At 44.7% G+C, this 20,532-nt stretch overlaps 1 pseudogene; it reads left to right on the top strand.

Annotated features, from left to right (window-relative positions):
* The first annotated feature begins 458 nt into the window (after positions 1 to 458).
* LOC125506466 (pollen allergen Dac g 3 pseudogene) lies at positions 459 to 1,165 on the top strand (annotated as a pseudogene).
* The last annotated feature ends 19,367 nt before the right edge of the window (positions 1,166 to 20,532 follow it).

The following is a 20,532-nucleotide window of genomic DNA, read 5'->3' on the forward strand; positions in this document are numbered from 1 at the left end:
CCGCAAGTTCATAGCCGTGTTCCAAATTTTGTTTCATATTTAGAAATGAAGAATTTACAAAGTAGTGTTGATTATTAGTACGCGAGTTTTTAGAATCAGAGGACCTTGTCATATTGCCTTTGCTCGGCTCCATAAGCGAAGCAACAAAATAAAGATCACCCAAGAATAGGCAGGACCGATTTGGCCCAACTAAGCATGCACGGCCTCTGAATTTCATTCCAACCGGAAGCTACGGGCAACTAAGCACGGCCTCTATTAACTCAAAAAAAAAGCACGGCCTCTAAATTTCATTCATACCGTCAGAGACGAGGCTCTGTAGTTGTTCCTCCGATGGTGATGGCCAGCCGCATACGCAGCGACGACCTAGCCCGGCCACGGCCAGCCAGCGAGATCCCTGGAGCACCGCTCGTCGGCGGTCTCTTCCGTCCATAAATAGCAGGTACTTCATCCATCGGAATCCACACAGATCGCAGCAGCAACTACACACATACAGACACACAACAATCAAATTTCAACCAGTCTTCGACCAATCGAGAAGATGGCCTCCTCCTCCAGGATGCTCACGGTGGTGGTGCTGGCGGCGCTGGTCGCCGGTGCGATGTGCGCCGTGAGGGTGAAGTTGACGGTGGAGAAGGGGTCCGACAAAAAGAAGCTGGCGCTCAAGATCGACTACACAAGGCCAGGCGACAGCCTGTCAGAGGTGGAGCTCCGGCAGCACGGCTCAGAGGAGTGGCAGCCGTTGACCAAGAAGGGCGACGTGTGGGAGGTCTCGTGCTCCAAGCCACTGGTTGGCCCCTTCAACTTCCGCTTCTTGTCCAAGAATGGCATGAAGAACGTCTTCGACGAGGTCTTCTCCACCGATTTCAAGATCGGCAAAACCTACCAACCAGAATATTGATCGATACCGTCCAAGTTTCAGTTGGTCAAGATCGTCGTAATTAATTAATTCCCATGTATGAGTCGCGTTGGAAATATGCGCCTGCATGAGTGGATAGTGAATAATTTAAATATATTATGCACATACATGCATATGGTAGGAAAAGCAAGGACGGATGTGTTCCCGTTGCTCGCCCATGCATGCATCCACTGTCGATCGACGCAGCACTTTTCTTTTGTGTAACCGAATATGCTCAAGATTTTGAAATATTTGAATAATTTTTGTCAATTCACCTTTAACTTTGATACCCCTTTTTATGCATGGTACTCTCTCTGTAAACTAATATAAAACCGTTTAGATCACTGGATAAGACCGTTTGAATCACGGTCTTATATTTGTTTACATGAGGAGTACTTTGAGGTAACAGGGTGCAATATGTCTGAAAGTGGCGTGTGAATGATCTATGGAAGAATAAGCTTTATTCTTGTGTCAGGAAACTTGCTAGCGCTCTTTCTCTAATTAGCAAAGAATGTTTGATTTATAGTTGTCCTATTTTTAAGAAGAGGGATATATATATATAGGATGTGTCTAGGGCACATTTAGATGTGCTCTAGTTATTACACATCTAAGTGAGTGAATCAAGTATAAAGAGGAAAAAAAGAAAAAGAAAAATATCCACACAAATCTTAACGTAAGATCAATAACATATGACTTAAATGTGCAATACTTATGGCACATTTAGATGTGCTTTAGCAAAATTGATATATATATATATATAACATTCTTAAGAAGTTGCTCCTCATTTTTACCTATTCTTTCATCATGCACTGTCCACATCAGCCTTATGCCACATCATCAATCAGTTTACAAAATCAGTCAATCAGCCTTATTCACCCTACGGTCATGGCGTTGAAAAAAAATCAGTCTTTTCCTCTACCACACCAGTCGCTCATTCCAACCCAATCTTTTCTCCATCCCGCACGGCCGGCCGCCCCGATCTCGTGGTCAGAGTGGTTTCACCCCCCCACCCCCACCATATATCTTTCCCCAATCCTTGTGGTGTGGCGGCTGGACGACAATCTCCTCGTGAGGGTGCTCCTCCAGCGCTGACCACTGGCCCGCTCGCATCAATTCCGCCGGTGTTACTCCCCTTCGACGCCTCCCTACGCGACGTGACGCGCGCGGAGCTGCGGTTCCATCGCCGCCCACCGAGAACATTGAGTTGCGCAACCGAATCAGATTGTGTGTGGGACGGTAGACATCCACGAGCGCCGCCTGTCCCCACCCCCCCCCCCCCCCCCCCCCCCCCCCGGCCTCCTTGCTGCAGGTTGTTGGCAATAAGCCATTTATGTGTACGTGGCGCGTAGGCGGGCGCGTGTGTGCCCACGTATGGGTGTCTAGGCTCAAGCCAGAGGCCGGTCAATCTTTTGGAGCTGGCTGTTAGTGCGTGTAGTGGTGCGCACTATGTGCGCGGCCATGCAGATCATGCATGCGGGCGTAGTGGGAGTGCGTGGGCAGGAGTGAAGCGCGGCGTGCGTGCCTGCTCTGTCTATATAACCATACCGTGTACTGCTTGTATGACTGAGCCGAGTGGAATACAAGAGAGAAAAAGACGTTCGTCACCGGCGGGGCATCCGTCGCCGGAGGCGTTTGTCGCCGGGCAAATGTCTCCTCGTATTCTTGTCTGATCGTCCGTCGATCCTCGATTCCAACATTTGGTATCATGAGCTGATACATCTCGGATGTCGTTCTTCTTGACAGAGGTGTGCCGGCGGTGGCGGAGTTCGCCGGCGGCTGCGCGATGCTCCGGGCCGTGTGTCGGCCCATGCAGGTGAGCGGCGCTGTGGCTGTCATGGCGCGTGGCGGAGGCGGCGGGCGGTGACGTCGTACGTGCGGCGACCGCGGAGGCCGCCGAGGCGCTGCATGGTGACGCGGCGGCGCAGCACGGTGTGGCGGCGTGGAGGTCCTGCATGGCGGCATGAAGGCCGCGGCGGTGCAGGGCAATAAGCCGCGGCGGTGAGCCGGACGCGACCGGTGCGTGTTATGGGTGCGCACTGGACGCGTCGGGCACGTCGGGACCACGGACGCGCGTACGAGCGTGCGGTTGACGTTGGGAGGAGGCGTATGTCGGCGTTGTGCTCGAGTTCGGCTACATCCTTCCGGCGTTTGTCGCTGGCGGCTGCCATGGCGGACGCGGTGAGCGGCTGGTGCGGTCGGGCTCGTCGGGCGCGTCGGATGCGCGCGGGACGTGCAGGACGCACTGGCGTGGTCGGGCTCGTCGGGCGCGTTAGGTGCGCGCGGGACGTGCGGGACACACTGGGACGGTCGGGCGCGTCGGGTGCGCGCGGGACGTGCAAGGCGCCAAGGGACGTCAGGCGTGTGTGGCCGGCGGAGGAGGAGCTCGGTGTGTGTCGCCGGAGTCGTGATGGAGCACGGTGCGACCGGCGTCGTTGCGCCAGGTCAGGTCCGCGGGCTGGGTCACGCTCGTGACGACGACAACGACGGGAGCTGCAACAACTTCGACGATGGCGAAGTCATGGCTTAGGAGGAGAGTGTTGGCAATAAGCCATTTGTGTGTACGTGGCGTGTAGGTGGGCGCGTGTGTGCCACGTATGGGTGTCTAGGCTCAAGCCGAAGGCCGGTCTGTGGTCGCGCCCAGTTGAGCGGGAGCAGCAGGGATCCAGTCAATCTTTTGGAGCTGGCTGTTAGTGCGTGTAGTGGTGCGCACTATGCGCGCGGCCATGCAGATCATGCATGCGGGGGTAGTGGGCGTGCGTGGGCAGGAGTGGAGCGCGGCCTGCGTGCCTGCTCTGTCTATATAACCATACCGTGTACTGCTTGTATGACTGAGTCGAGTGGAATACAAGAGAGAAAAAGCGTTCGTCGCCGGCGGGGCATTCGTCGCCGCGGGCGTTTGTCGCCGGGCAAATGGTCTCCTCGTGTTCTTGTCTGATCGTCCGTCCATCCTCAGTTCCAACACAGGTCATAAGCCTAACCCGAACAAGAGCATGAGCATCTCCTCTCCTTCTCCCTCCCTCTCGATTTGCTTTATGAGTGCCTTGATTTGATGTAGTGATGTGACATCCGTATCCCCTCTCCTCTCTGCAGGAGCGGCAAAGCTCAGCCTGCCGGTCGCTGCTAGGGGTTGACGTTTCTATCACTATTGTCTCAGTTGGTGGAACAGTACATCTAGCATCGTAGATTTTCTCTTTAGTGGTAGATGTGACATCAGTCTCGCCACCCCACATCCTAAGCAAGTCCCAGGCCCGATGAGTCCTAGTGTGTGCTTCCGGTAATTATGTGTTCCTCTTCAGTGTGTGTTCCTTCTCTATCCTTATATTGCATTAACATATTGAAGTCAAGTTGCATGTATATTCTGCGTGTTCCATGTGGTAGATGCATGTCCGCTAGCCTAGCATCATCGTCAGGTTTCCTTGGTTGTTTAATGGATTAAGTTCCATGGTATAATAAAAGTCAATTTCGCTTGTATGATGAGCTGCTATTTTATCTCATTGTGTTTTGCCTCAGTGTCTCACCGGAACAACTTTGTTTAAGTAAATTCTCTTCTTGACCTTACATATCTCTTGAGTATATTATTACTGGATCATTGACCACTGTTGTTGTACTATATACGAGCTTTAGGTACGCTGAAGGCATGCCCATTGAACTGTGATGCCATTTTATTTTCAGTAACAGTGGGTATATCATGTACACATACTTTTTCTGACTATCAAATCAAACAGAGATTGGGTTTTTGAGCTACATATCCGCGCCTCAAGCCCTCGCCCAGTTGACAGTTGGATGGTAGTAATTCTTCACATGTAATCATTTCTTTATGGATTAGATTAACTAAAATGGATTTCATTATTTTTATTGGAATATGTTTGCTTGTAGAATTACCACATTAGACAATTGGTCCAGTTCTATGTGGTTCGGCTATGATTATCCGTTTGATAATTCTTTTGCACTACTATTCTTGTTAGATGTTAGTGTCGTTTTAGTTTCGTTTTAGATGGTGTTTGGTTCTTTAGTCCTAGGACTTTTTGAAAAAGACTCTTAAGGAGGTGCTTCTAAGGACTCTTAGGCGTTGTTTGGATAGCAAGTATTAGTAATGGATTTATAGAAAACAAGTTTTTAGCCGGTTTTTTGCAAAATCTGTTTTACTTACTTTTTTACAAAGAATCAGTTTGTAGAAAAAGTTGTTTGGCTTTGGAAAGTGTAAAACAGCTCTAAGCAGTTCCTTGTTTGGAGGATTCCATTCTCCCCTCACGAACGAAGTCGTCCTTTTCCCCATACTTCCGCGTTCAAAGCTGCATCTCCGATTGGTCCTCTGGCCGTCTCCTAGATGCCGCTGCTCGTCTTCCCATGGGCCTCGACGACCTTACGCGCGGACGCCAGCGGCGCATGCGAGGGCGGGGACGCCGTGCTGCTCGTACCATCCCGTCCGGTACCTGCTGGCTGAGGGCACATGGACTCGCTGCCATTGATGGCAAGCTGGCTAGTTTTGTGCCGCCCATGCATGTGGAACTCCTCCGACGGCTGGGCGTTCGATTTGCGCAGCGGGTGTAGGTAGGCCGGAACGACAATGGTGTTTTGGCGCTCAGCGGGCACAACGATGATGTCGTCGGGGCGGACTAGCTGGCCGCTTGCCGTTCGTGGCGTGCCCTCCGGTGTTGTGCCGTCCGTGACGGTGTTTCAGTGCTCGGTGGGCACAACGATGGTGTCTTCGTCGGAAGCAACGACGGAGTTACTAGCGGCATGTCGACGGTGGATTCGGTGTGAATCCGCTGGTTGCGAGACGTCCGTCGTGAGCTCCTCCGGTGATTGTACGTTCCCTGACGTGACGGGCATGAGTTCGTTGGAAACGACGGTTGTATCTTTCGGCGGGCATGTGACGATGAGTTCGGCCGGCGTATAAGCTAAACTCATTTATACAAAAACGACTAATAGTCATTTTTCCAAAAGCTCGCTTTTCTGGTTTTACGGGAACCAAATTTTACTTATCCAAGAATTTGTTACGCTAACCAAATGTAGTTTTTGGTGGTTATTCCTCAAAACACGCTTTAGAAAAATGGGTTTGGTAAAAACCACGTATCCAAACAACCACTTAGCAAAAAGTCCTAAAAAAGTCCCACCTTATTTGGTTTGCTAGGGACTTTTTCTAGTCCCAACACAAAAAAGTCTCTGGAACCAAACACCCCCTTATTTACATGCATGGCCGTTCTAATAGACATTCATTGTTCCGGTTTGGACCTTTCTTGATTAATGCAACTCCGTTATATTTTAGTGCTCATGCTTTCACATTTATTGCAAATATGGAGGGTTGTTGATTATTTCTTCAGGTATATATGTTTCACAAGATTTCAGTCGAGATCGAGTATAGCAGTTTCTCTGTCAATGATTTCAAATATCAAAACCTTTGCACCCCGTTGGTACCACATTTCTTTATAACATTATCCATTCATGAAGTCCATTTACATATAAACATGGAATGTTCTCAAAGATAATCTCAACGCTACACACACGATCATATAGTTCTTGACTCTATCAAATGAAGCAATTTCATTAGAGTAGATATTTTACTACATGGCATTCAGGTTAATCCTTTCATACACGTCAGCAGATATTGTACCACCACCAAATAGCCAACATTTCCTTTTCTTTCCTTAATGTGGACCTCCCAGTTAGTTGATTGTCAAGTTTTAGTTCTTATACTATTAATTCAACTATTCACATTTCGTATAACTAAATCTCATTAAACTACGGTGAACTCCGCCAAGGGGTCTGGGATGCCCAGACTCGCGGCTTCCGCATCCTCCTTGGCCCATTTGGACCTCTTTCCGCTGTAACCACGGCTTTCGAGGTGGTGGCTCCCAAAGTTCCTCTCTTGAAGCCCCTTCATGTACTTAGACTTTTTTTGGCATCTTCGGCCTCGCAAGCCTCCTTGAATATTTGAAACTCCTTTACAATCTCGGAGTAGGGTTCCTTCTTGTCGATGATCCTTGCTTTCACTCGATTTTTCCAGGCGGCCAACGCGTCGCTAAACTTGGTCATGGCGTGTTTGTTTATCTTCTTCATTGCCGGGTCCTCATCTGGATCTTTATAATCCTTCTCATTCCGGCCCAGGAACAAGAATATCTGGTGAAACTTCTTTAGGAGGGAGCTCCTTATATTTTCTATCTTCTGTAGTTTCTCATCGTTGATGGTGGCGGTTGTCCGTACGATGCAGCCTATTTGATTGCCGTAGCATCGACGCGCTTCCTTGGGCGCCGTTGGCTCAAAATTGCCATCGTCCACCTCCGTGACCATCACTCTAGTAGTCCTGAGTTTGTTAGGAACCCGTTGCCTCTTTGCTTTTGGTTCTACACCGGCTCCGCTCCCCGAGGCAGCGCCGGTCTCAGTCTCAGCGCCGGTCTCGATGCCGATCTGAGTCTGAGCGCCGGTCTCAGTCTCAGCACCGGTCTGCGTGTCGGTCTCAGTCCCCGATGCCACCGGTGGGCCCAGCAATAACATCGGTTGATCGTCGGTAAGGCTAAAAAATTCGATTGCCGCCCGGTAGGCGTCGTCGCAATCACCAGAACCCTGTCCTTCATCGTTGCTAGCCATGTTTCCTATGATTAAATCTAGTCAATTAATTCTAGACCTAATAAAATGAATAATGACATACAAAGGCCTATTGTTTTGCAGGAATGTTGACTCCTTCCTGGTGCGGCAAATCACGGGCACTCGATATGTCCTAGTTTGTAGCACAAGTCATGCCGAAATTCACAGAAAATTTCGGCATGACCTTTGCTAAAAAGTGGACAAATCGAGAATCTGAAATTTGCCGGAACAAAAATGAATCAACATTCCGGCAAAACATAGGCCACTCAGCATCATTCCCTGGAAACAGTGTTCAAATATCCCTCTTCGACACCGCAACACATGTCCAAATATACACGAGCAACCACATGTCCAAATTTCACAAGCTAATTCAAAAACAAAGTGTAGAAGAAAATTCATTTAACTACTAATAGAACAAAATTCAGTTAACTTTAGTGCTCTATAATGATGAAAGGAAAAAAATTCAGTTAACTACTAATTTCATTCATTTAGGTTATTCATTTAACATCACCTAATTAACCTATTGTACCACTACTACTAGCATCACTACTAACCTAATTAACCTAGCAAAACTCTAGTGCCCTAACTGAAAAACATCTAATTAACATCTACTAGTACCACTATTGCCCTAACCTAATTAACATCTACTAGTATCACTATATACTATACAAGCAGCATCTACCCTAATTAAACCCTACTGCCCTAACTAACTTTTGTTGTAAACCAAATTTTTTGCTCTAAACTAATTTTTTCTCTAACATCTACTACTTAACATCCTTTGCTCTAAACTAATTTTTTTGCTATAAACAAACTTTTGCTCTATTAATTTTTTCTCTAAAATGTAGAGAGAGATGAGTGGGGGGAGGGGTGGGGGACTTACAGAGAGGGGAGAGACGGTGGCGGGGAGGTTCTCGGTGATGGAGGCAGGGGCGGAGAAGGCGGGCTCGGGCACGGGCAATGGCGGTCTTGGGCGGGCTTGGGCGGCGGTGAGGTGGAGGGCGCCGACGGTGACGTCGAGGGCGGTCTCGGGCGGCGACGGTGAGGCTAAGGGCGGCCTCGGGCGGCGGCGGTGAGGATGACGGCGGCCTCGGGGGGAGACGGTGAGGTTGCGGGCGTCCACGCCAGCAGGAGAAGGCGGCGAAGTGGGGCGATGGCGAATTGGGGAGACGGCGGCGAGGGCGAGGGATTTGGGGAAGAAGTGGTGGCGGGGGGGGGGGGGGCAGCTGTTTAAGTGAAACGTAACGGTAGCGCATTTCCGAAAACGCATAGCTAAGTTAGCTATAGCGCGTTTCCTGAAACCCGCTACTGCTATTCCTTTCTCCTTTTTCCCTTTTTTCTTTTATTTTTCTTTACATTTTATTTTTTTCCTTTCTCCTTTTTCTATTTCTTTCTTTTTCATTTACTTTTCTACTTGTTTTTCACTTTATTTTATTTCCTGTAGCAGCAGCGCCTTACACGTAAGCGCGCTACAGCTAAGGAGAGTAGTAGTAGCGCTGGGCTAGTACATGCGCTACTGCTAGGTTGGGCTAGCCATGCGCACCCATTTCAAACATAGCAGCAGCGCTTTTCGCTAGTACGCGCTACTGCAAAAGTCATAGCAGTAGCGTGGTTTATTTACGCGCGCTGCTACTAAGTAGCAGTAGCGTTTGATTTTGTACAGCGCTACTGGTAAGATTCTATGTATAGGATTTTCCCTAGTAGTGTAAGGTGATCTATGGCCACGGCTGGCCTGGCGGATATCGATAATAATAGTTGTTGGGGTCGTACTGTTATGAGGAAGAAGAAGGCTCCGATTGCCACTGGCTGGCAATCATCTCCGGATCCCACTGATAGTTAGACTGTCGTGAAGGATCAAATTGTGGTTCCGGTTCTGGCTTCTCGGCTGGTGCAGGGTTCCGGTAGGCGTGAATAGCCGTCAATGGAACAAGGTACGTTCCTACAGTCAAATCAAACAAAGAAGGAGCAGGCAAGGTAATAGTCTCAGGATGATGTTTATTAAAGAACAATTGATATTTAAGCTCCCCTGCCCTATTCTTAACAATAAAATCATGTGCCACCATACTTTTATGATCTAGATAAACACGGGGCAGCACCTTTTCTTCCTTCTTAGCATGCCTAATAGGTATGTTAAAATGTGCGGCTAGGCGTGTAGCATAAATGCCTCCAAAGATGGGGCCCTTAGTACGGTTCATATTTAACTGTCTGGTAATAATACCGCCCAAACTAAAAGTGTTATCACTGTATAAACCTTGGAGTAGAATAATTAAATCAGGGATACTAAGGTTTCCACTGTTTCCGCGTCCAATTAAACAACGACTAGCAAATAATGCAAAGTAACGTAAAACAGGAAAATGTATGCTAGTGATTCGTGCATCGGAAACCTTCCTGGTTTCTCCTACAGTGATATTACTAATAAATCCCTCCACATCATCATGGTGTGGTTCTTCTGTCTTGCCCTCAAAAGGGACTAAACAAATACGACAGAAATCAAAAAGTGACATCTCCTTAGGCTCATCATATAAATGAAATTCCACCGTAGGTGGTGAGTTCCTAGGATGAAAATAAAAGTTTTGCACAAAGGTATTTGTGAGTAAGACATACTGATCGCATTGGTCGTGGAGGAAAGTGGTGAGGCCTGCATTGTGAGCCAATTCATGAAAATCTTCATAAATACCGGCTGCTCTCAAGAAATCATCAGAAGGCCATTCACACGCCCGAATCTCCACGGTGCGTGGCAAATTATACTTAGGCTTCGGTGCCTTTTCCTTCGAGCTTTGGCTCGATGAGCCCCTCAATAATCTCCTCATCATTTTCTGAAATAATCTAAATTTTTTAGTAACTTCAAACAAAAGTAAACCAACTTCAATAAAACTGATAGCAACTACTCCTACAAGTTCCTAGAGCCTATATCAAGCATTAGAACTACTTGGAACCATATAAATTTGACATGCAAGCTCAAGAACATGGTCACCTATGCAGCATAAATTTGCAATGAATAAAGCACTAGAACAAAAATTAATTGGACCAATGGAGGAGTCACATACCAAGGAACAATCTCCCCAAGCAGTTTTGCAAGAGGTGCTTTGAGCAAGGAGATCGAAAATAACAGCAAAAGTGGATGGAACTCGTGCTTGAGTTGGTTTTTCAGGTTTGTGTGAGATAGAGGAAGAAGATGGGTGCTGGGATAAGTGGAGGAGGGCCACCGTGGGCCCACGAGGCAGGGGGCGCGCCTTATAGGGGGGGGTGCCCACCACCCTCATGGCCAGGTGGCAGCTCCTCCCGCGGTGATTTTTGCACAGTAAATCCTCAAATATTCCCGAAAAAATCATATTAAATTGGCATGTCATTTTGAGGACTTTTATTTTCGGGTTATTTTTATATTGCACGGATAATCAGATAACAGACAGAAAAATAGTATTATTACTTTATTTAATATAAATAACAGAAAATATAGAGTGGGTACAGAAGTTTGTGTTTCTAGTTTCATCCATCTCATGGTCATCAAAAAGAATCCACTAACAAGGTTGATCAAGTCTTGTTAACAAAATCATTCCGATAATCATGGAACCGGAGAAATTTCGAATAACACTAAGTTACCTCAACGGGGATATGCACATCCCCTATAATAAGTATGTCATATTTCTTCTTGACAGTAGGAAAGGAAATTCAAAACCTCCAATTATAATCGATGGAATTTTTCCAGTGGAGTTGATACTATGAACTTGAGGTGGTTTCCTCGGAAAGTGTACCGTATGCTCATTACCATTAACATGAAAAGTGACATTGAATTTGTTGCAATCAATAACAGCCCCTGCAGTATTAAGAAAAGGTCTTCCAAGAATAATAGACATACTATCATCCTTGGGAATATCGAGAATAACAAAGTCCGTTAAAATAGTAACGTTTGCAACCACAACAGGCACATCCTCACAAATACCGACAGGTATAGCAGTTGATTTATCAGCCATTTGCAAAGATATTTCGGTAGGTGTCAGCTTATTCAAGTCAAGTCTACGATATAAAGAGAGAGGCATAACACTCACACCGGCTCCAAGATCACATAAAGCAGTTTTAATATATTTTCTTTTAATGGAGCAAGGTATAGTAGGTACTCCGGGATCTCCAAGTTTCTTTGGTATTCCACCCTTAAAAGTATAATTAGCAAGCATGGTGGAAATCTCAGCTTCCGGTATCTTTCTTTTATTAGTAATGATATCCTTCATATATTTAGCATAAGGATTTGTTTTGAGCACATCAGTTAATCGCATACGCAAAAATATAGGCCTAATCATTTCAGCAAAGCGCTCAAAATCCTCATCATCCTTTTTCTTGGATGGTTTTGGAGGAAAAGGCATGGGTTTCTGAACCCAAGGTTCCCTTTCTTTACCATGTTTCCTAGCAACAAAGTCTCTTTTATCATAACGTTGATTCTTTGATTGTGGGTTATCAAGATCAACGGCAGGTTCAATTTCTACATCATTGTCATTACTAGGTTGAGCATCATCATGAACATCAGCATTAACATTTTCATTAGGTTCATGTTCATTACCAGATTGTGTTTCAGCATCAGACATAGATATATCATTTGGATTATCAGGTGGTTCAGCAATACGTTCACTAGAAGTTTGCATAGTTCTATCATTTTTCTTTTTCTTCTTTTTAGAAGAACTAGGAACATCAATATTATTTCTCTGAGAATCTTGCTCCATTCTCTTAGGGTGGCCTTCAGGATACAAAGGTTCCTGAGTCATTCTACCAGTTCTAGTAGCCACTCTAACAGCATAATCATTTTTCTTACTATTAATTTCATCAAGCACCTCTTTTTGAGCTCTAAGTACTTGTTCTACTTGCGTGGTAACCATAGAAGCATGTTTGCTAACAAGTTTAAGTTCACCTTTAATATCAGCCATGTAATCACCCAAGCGTCTAATCATATCAACATTTTATTTAAATTGTCTACCAAAATAAGCATTGAAGTCGTCTTGCTTATACATAAAGTTATCAAACTCATCCAAGCACTGACTAGCAATTTTAGTAGGAGGAACTTCAGCTTTATCATATCTATAGAGAGAATTTACCTTTACTACCTGTGTTGGAATATCGGGATCAGGAGGTTCTTCAACAAATAAATAATTGAGATCATAAATTTCTTCAACATGCGGTGAATTAAGACCATGTATCTCTTCAATAGGAGGTAAATTCTTAACATCTTCAGCTTTAATACCTTTTTCTTTCATAGATTTCTTTGCCTCTTGCATATCTTCGGGATTGAGAAATAAAACACCTCTCTTCTTCGGAGTTGGTTTAGGAATAAGCTCAGTAATTGGAGCAGGAGCTGGCTCAGGAGGTGCCCAATTATTTTCATTTGTCAACATATTATTCAATAGAATTGCAGCTTCATCCGGTGTTCTTTCCCTGAAAAGAGAACCAGCACAACTATCCAGGTAATCTCTAGAAGCATCGGTTAGTCCATTATAAAAGATATCAAGTATTTCAGGTTTCTTAAGAGGATGATCAGGCAAAGCATTAAGTAACTTGAGAAGCCTCCCCCAAGCTTGTGGGAGACTCTCTTCTTTAATTTGCACAAAGTTGTATATTTCCATCAAAGCAGCTTGTTTCTTATGAGCAGGGAAATATTTAGCAGAGAAGTAATAAATCATATCCTGGGGACTACACACACAACGAGGATCAAGAGAATTAAACCATATCTTAGCATCACCCTTTAATGAGAACGGAAATATTTTGAGTATATAAAAGTAACGCGATCTCTCATCATTAGTAAACAGGGCAGCTATATTATCTAACTTAGTAAGATGTGCTACAACAGTTTCAGATTCATAGCCATAAAACGGATCAGATTCAACCAAAGTAATTATATCAGGATCAACAGAGAATTCATAATCTTTATCAGGAACACATATAGGTGAAGTAGCAAAAGCGGGGTCGGGTTTCATTCTATCTCTAAGTGATTCTTTGTTCCATTTAATTAATAACCTCTTAAGCTCATATCTATCCTTGCAAGCGAAAATAGCGGCAGAAGATTCCATATCAAAAAGATAGCCCTCAGGGATAACAGGCATATTTTCATCATCACTATCATCATCGTATTCAGATTCAATAATTTCTTTTTCTCTAGCCCTAACAATTTGTTCATCAAGAAATTCACCAAGGGGCACAGTAGTATCAGACATAGAAGCAGTTTCATCATAAGTATCATGCATAGCAGAAGTGGCATCATCAATAACATGCGACATATCAGAACGAATAGCAGAAGCAGGTGTAGGTGTCGCTAGCTTACTCATAACAGAAGGTGAATCAAGTGCAGAGCTAGATGTCAGTTCCTTACCTCCCCTCGTAGTTGAGGGATATATCTTGGTTTTTGGATCTCTCAAGTTCTTCATAATGATAAGCAGATATAAATCCCAAGTGACTCAAAGAATAGAGCTATGCTCCCCGGTAACGGCGCCAGAAATTAGTCTTGATAACCCACAAGTATAGGGGATCGCAACAGCTTTCAAGGGTAGAGTATTCAACCCTAATTTATTGATTCGACACAAGGGGAGCCAAAGAATATTCTCAAGTATTAGCAACTGAGTTGTCAATTCAACCACACCTGGAAACTTAGTATCTGCAGCAAAGTGTTTAGTAGTAAAGTAATATGATAGTAGTGGTAACGACAACAAAAGTAAAGACAGCAAAAGTAATATTTTTGGTATTTTGTAGTGATTGTAACAGTAGCAGCGGAAAAGTAAATAAGCGTAAACCAGTATATGGAAAACTCGTAGGCACCGGATCAGTGATGGATAATTATGCCGGATGCGGTTCATCATGTAACAGTCATAACATTGGGTGACACAGAACTAGCTCCAATTCGTCAATGTAATGTAGGCATGTATTCCGTATATAGTCATACGTGCTTATGGAAAAGAACTTGCATGACATCTTTTGTCCTACCCTCCCGTGGCAGCGGGGTCCTATTGGAAACTTAGGGATATTAAGGCCTCCTTTTAATAGAGAACCAGAACAAAGCATTAGCACATAGTGAATACATGAACTCCTCAAACCATGGTCATCACCGGGAGTGATCCCGATTATTGTCACTTCGGGGTTGCCGAATCATAACACATAGTAGGTGACTATAGACTTGCAAGATAGGATCTAGAACTCTCATATATTGATGAAAACATAATAGGTTCAGATCTGAAATCATGGCACTCGGGCCCTAGTGACAAGCATTAAGCATAGCGAAGTCATAGCAACATCAATCTTAGAACATAATGGATACTAGGGATCAAACCCTAACAAAACTAACTCGATTACATGATAAATCTCATCCAACCCATCACCGTCCAGCAAGCCTACGATGGAATTACTCACGCACGGCAGTGAGCATCATGAAATTGGTGATGGAGGATGGTTGACGATGACGACGGCGACGAATCCCCCTCTCCGGAGCCCCGAACAGACTCCAGATCAGCCCTCCCGAGAGGTTTTAGGGCTTGGCGGCGGCTCTGTATCGTAAAATGCGATGATTTCTTCTCTATGATTTTTTTCTCATCGAAACTCAATATATGGAGGTGGAGTTGGAGTCAGAGACGCAACAGGGGGCCCACGAGGTAGGGGGGGCGCCCCCCACCCTCGTGAGAAGGGTGTGGGCCCCCTGGTCTTCATATTTGGCAAGGATTTTTTATTATTTTTTCTAAGACCTCCCGTGGAGTTTTATGTCATTCCGAGAATATTTGTTTTCTGCACATAAAATACCACCATGGTAATTCTGCTGAAAACAGCGTCAGTCCGGGTTAGTTCCATTCAAATCATACAAGTTAGAGTCCAAAACAAGGGCAAAAGTGTTTGGAAAAGTAGATACGACGGAGACGTATCAAGGCCAAACTCGTAACTCAGATATTTCACTTCTGCGATCATATCGTAGAAACTTTTATTTTTGTTACGATTATTCTCCACTTCACTCTGAAATTCTTTGAACGTTTCAAATATTTCAGACTTGTGTTTCATCAAGTAGATATACTCATATCTGCTCAAATCATCTGTGAAGATCAGAAAAGAATGATACCTGCCGCGAGCCTCAATATTCATCGGACCACATACATCAGTATGTATGATTTCCAACAAATCTGTTGCTCGCTCCATTGTTCCGGAGAACGGAGTCTTAGTCATCTTGCCCATGAGGCATGGTTCGCAAGCATCAACTGATTCATAATCAAGTGATTCCAAAAGCTCATCAGCATGGATTTTCTTCATGTGCTTTACACCAATATGACATAAACGGCAGTGCCACAAATAAGTTGCACTATCATTATTAATTTTTCATCTTTTGGCTTCAATATTATGAAAATGTGTATCACGACGATCGAGATCCAACAAACCATTTTCATTGGGTGTATGACCATAGAAGGTTTTATTCATGTAAATAGAACAACAATTATTCTCTAACTTACATGAATAACCGTATTGCAATAAATATGATCCAATCATATTTATGCTCAACGCAAACACCAAATAACATTTATTTAGGTTCAACACTAATCCCGAAAGTATAAGGAGTGTGCGATGATGATCATATCAATCTTGGAACCACTTCCAACACACATCATCACTTCACCCTTAACTAGTCTCTGTTTATTTTGCAATCCCATTTCGAGTTACTACTCTTAGCAACTGAACCAGTATCAAATCCCGAGGGGATGCTATAAACACTAGTAAACTACACATCAATAACATGTATATCAAATATAGCTTTGTTCACTCTGCCATTCTTCTTATCCACCAAATACTTGTGGTGGTTCCGCTTCTAGTGACCAGTCCCTTTGTAGTAGAAGCACTTAGTCTCAGGCTTAGGTCCAGACTTGGGTTTCTTCACTTGAGCAGCAACTTGTTTGTCGTTCTTCTTGAAGTTCCCCTTCTTCCCTTTGCCCTTTCTCTTGAAACTAGTGGTCTTGTCAACCATCAACACTTGATGTTTTTCTTGATTTCTACCTTCGCCGATTTTTCCATCATGAAGAGCTTGGGAATCGTTTCCGTTATCCCTTGCATATTATAGTTCATCATGAAGTTCTACTAACTTGGTGATGGTGACTAGAGAATTCTGTCAATCACTATTTTATCTGGAAGATTAACTCCCACTTGATTTAAGTGATTGTAGTACCCAGACAATCTGAGCACATGCTCACTGCTTGAGCTATTCTCCTCCATCTTTTAGCTATAGAACTTGTTGGAGACTTCATATCTCTCAACTCGGGTATTTACTTGAAATATTAACTTCAACTCCTGGAACATCTCATATGGTCCATGACATTCAAAACGTCTTTGAAGTCCCGATTCTAAGCTGTTAAGCATGGTGCACTAAACTATCAAGTAGTCATCATATTGAGCTAGCCAAACATTCATAACGTCTGTATCTGCTCCTGCAATAGGTCTGTCACCTAGCGGTGCATCAAGGACATAATTCTTCTGTGCAGCAATGAGGATAATCCTCAGATCACGGATCCAATCCGCATCATTGCTACTAACATTTTTCAACTTAGTTTACTCTAGGAACATATAAAAATTAAACGGGGAGCAACATCGCGAGCTATTGATCGACAACATAGATATGCTAATACTACCAGGACTAAGTTCATGATAAATTAAAGTTCAATTAATCATATTACTTAAGAACTCCCACTTAGAAAGACATCCCTCTAATCTTCTAAGTGATCACATGATCCAAATCAACTAAACCATAACCGATCATCACGTGAAATGGAATAGCTTTCAATGGTGAACATCAATATGTTGATCATATCTACTATATGATTCACGCTCGACCTTTCGGTCTCAGTGTTTCGAGGCCATATCTGCATATGCTAGGCTCGTCAAGTTTAACCTGAGTATTCTGCGTGTGCAAAACAGGCTTGCACCCGTTGTAGATGGACGTAGAGCTTATCACACCTGATCATCACGTGGTGTCTGGGCACGACGAACTTTGGTAATGGTGCATAGTCAGGGAGAACACTTTTATCTTGAAATTTAGTGAGAGATCATCTTATAATGCTACCGTCAATCAAAGCAAGATAAGATGCATAAAAGATAAACATCACATGCAATCAATATAAGTGATATGATATGGCCATCATCATCTTGTACTTGTGGTCTCCATCTCCGAAGTACCGTCATGATCACCATCGTCACCGGTGCGACACCTTGATCTCCATCGTAGCATCGTTGTCGTCTCGCCAATCTTATGCTTCCACGACTATCGCTACCGCTTAGTGATAAAGTAAAGCATTACAGTGCGATTGCATTGCATACAATAAAGCGACAACCATATGGCTCCTGTCAGTTGCCGATAACTTGGTTACAAAACATGATCATCTCATACAATAAAATTTAGCATCATGTCTTAACCATATCACATCACAACATGCCCTGCAAAAACAAGTTAGACGTCCTCTACTTTGTTGTTGCAAGTTTTACGTGGCTGCTACGGGCTTAGCAAGAACTGTTCTTACCTACGCATCAAAACCACAACGATAGTTTGTCAAGTTGTTGTTGTTTTAACCTTCGCAAGGAATGGGTGTAGCCACACTCGATTCAACTAAAGTTGGAGAAACTGACACCCGCCAGCCACCTGTGTGCAAAGCACGTCGGTAGAACCAGTCTCGCGTAAACGTACGCGTAATGTCGGTCCGGGCCGCTTCACCCAATAATACCGCCGAACCAAAGTATGACATGCTGGTAAGCAGTATGACTTATATCGCCCACAACTCACTTGTGTTCTACTCGTGCATATAACATCAACGCATAAAACCTGGCTCGGATGCCACTGTTGGGGAACGTAGTAATTTCAAAAAATTCCTACGCACATGCAAGATCATGGTGATGCATAGCAACGAGAAGGGAGAGTGTTGTCTACGTACCCCCGTAGACCGGCAAAGGAAGCGTTGACACAACGTAGAGGAAGTAGTCGTACGTCTTCCCGATCCGACCGATCCAAGTACCAAACTTACAGCACCTCCGAGTTCAGCACACGTTCAACTCGGTGACGTCCCTCGAGCTCTGATCCAGCCGAGTGTTGAGGGAGAGTTTCATCAGCACGACGGCGTGATGACGGTGATGATGTTGTACCGACGAAGGGCTTCGCTTAAGCACTGCTACGATATGACCGAGGTGGAATATGGTGGAAGGGGGCACCGCACACGGCTAAGGAACGATCACGAAGATCAACTTGTGTGTCATGGGGTGCCCCCTACCCCCGTTTATAAAGGAGGGAGGGGGAGGTGCGGCCGGCCCCTAGGGGTACGCCTGGAGGAGTCCTACTCCCATCGGGAGTAGGACTCCCCCCTCTTGCCTTGTTGGAGAAGGAAAGGGGGGCGCCGCCCCCCCTTCCTTGTCCTATTCGGACTAGGGGGAGGGGGCGCGCGGCCTGCCCTGGCCGGCCCTACTCTTCTCCCTTAGGGCCCATGTAGGCCCATTAACCCCCGGGGGGTTCCGGTAACCCCCCAGTACTCTGGTAAAATCCCGATTTCACCCGGAACGATTCCGATATCCAAATATAGGCTTCCAATATATCAATCTTTATGTCTCTACCATTTCGAGACTCCTCGTCATGTCCGTGGTCACATCCGGGACTCCGAACAACCTTCTGTATATCAAAACACAAAAACCCTAATTACAATCGTCACCGAACTTTAAGCGTGCGGACCCTACGGGTTCGAGAACTATGTAGACATGACCGAGACACGTCTCCGGTCAATAACCAATAGCGAAACCTGGATGCTCATGTTGGTTCCTACATATTCTACGAAGATCTTTATCGGTCAAACCGCATAACAACATACGTTTGTTCCCTTTGTCATCGGTATGTTACTTGCCCGCGATTCAATCGTCAGTATTCCAATACCTAGTTCAATCTCGTTACCGGCAAGTCTCTTTACTCGTTCCGTAATACATCATTCCGCAACTAACTCATTAGTTGCAATGCTTGCAAGGCTTAAGTGATGTGCATTACCGAGAGGGCCCAGAGATACCTCTCCGACAATCGGAGTGACAAATCCTAATCTCGAAATACGCCAACCCAACAAGTACCTTCGGAGACACCTATAGAGCACCTTTATAATCACCCAGTTACGTTGTGACGTTTGGTAGCACACAAAGTGTTCCTTCGGTAAACGGGAGTTGCATAATCTCATAGTCATAGTAACATGTATAAGTCATGAAGAAAGCAATAGCAACATACTAAACGATCGTGTACTAAACTAACGGAATGGGTCATGTCAATCACATCATTCTCCTAATGATGTGATCCCGCTAATCAAATGACAACCCATGTCTATGGTTAGGAAACATAACCATCTTTGATTAACGAGCTAGTCAAGTAGAGGCATACTAGTGACACTCTGTTTGTCTATGTATTCACACATATGTATTATGTTTCCAGTTAATACAATTCTAGCATGAATAATAAACATTTATCATGATATAAGGAAATAAATAATAACTTTATTATTGCCTCTAGGGCATATTTCCTTCACCGATGCACTAGGTATGACACCTAGATCAGATATGAACTCCTTCATCCAGACTCCTTCATTTGCTACTTCCGAAGCAACTATGTACTCCGCTTGACACATAGATCCCGCCAAGATGCTCTTCTTGGAACTGCACCAACTGACAGCTCCACCATTCAATAAAAATTCGTATCCTGTTTGTGACTTAGAGTCATCCGGATTAGTGTCAAAGCTTGTATCGACGTAACCGTTTACGACGAGCTCTTTGTCACCTCCATAAACGAGAAACATATCCTTAGTCCTTTTCAGGTATTTCAGGATGTTCTTGACCGTAGTCCAGTGATCCACTCCTGGCTTACTTTGGTACCTCCCTGCTAGACTTATAGCAAGGCACACATCAGGTCTGGTACAGAGCATTGCATACATGATAGAGCCTATGGCTGAAGCATAGGGAACATCTTTCATTTTCTCTCTATCTTCTACAGTGGTCGGGCATTGAGTCTTACTCAAATTCACACCTTGTAACACATGCAAGAACCCTTTCTT

Source organism: Triticum urartu, unplaced genomic scaffold (genome assembly GCF_056163025.1).
Source record: "Triticum urartu cultivar PI428250 unplaced genomic scaffold, HENAU_Tu73 scaffold2, whole genome shotgun sequence".
Taxonomy (NCBI): domain Eukaryota; kingdom Viridiplantae; phylum Streptophyta; class Magnoliopsida; order Poales; family Poaceae; genus Triticum; species Triticum urartu.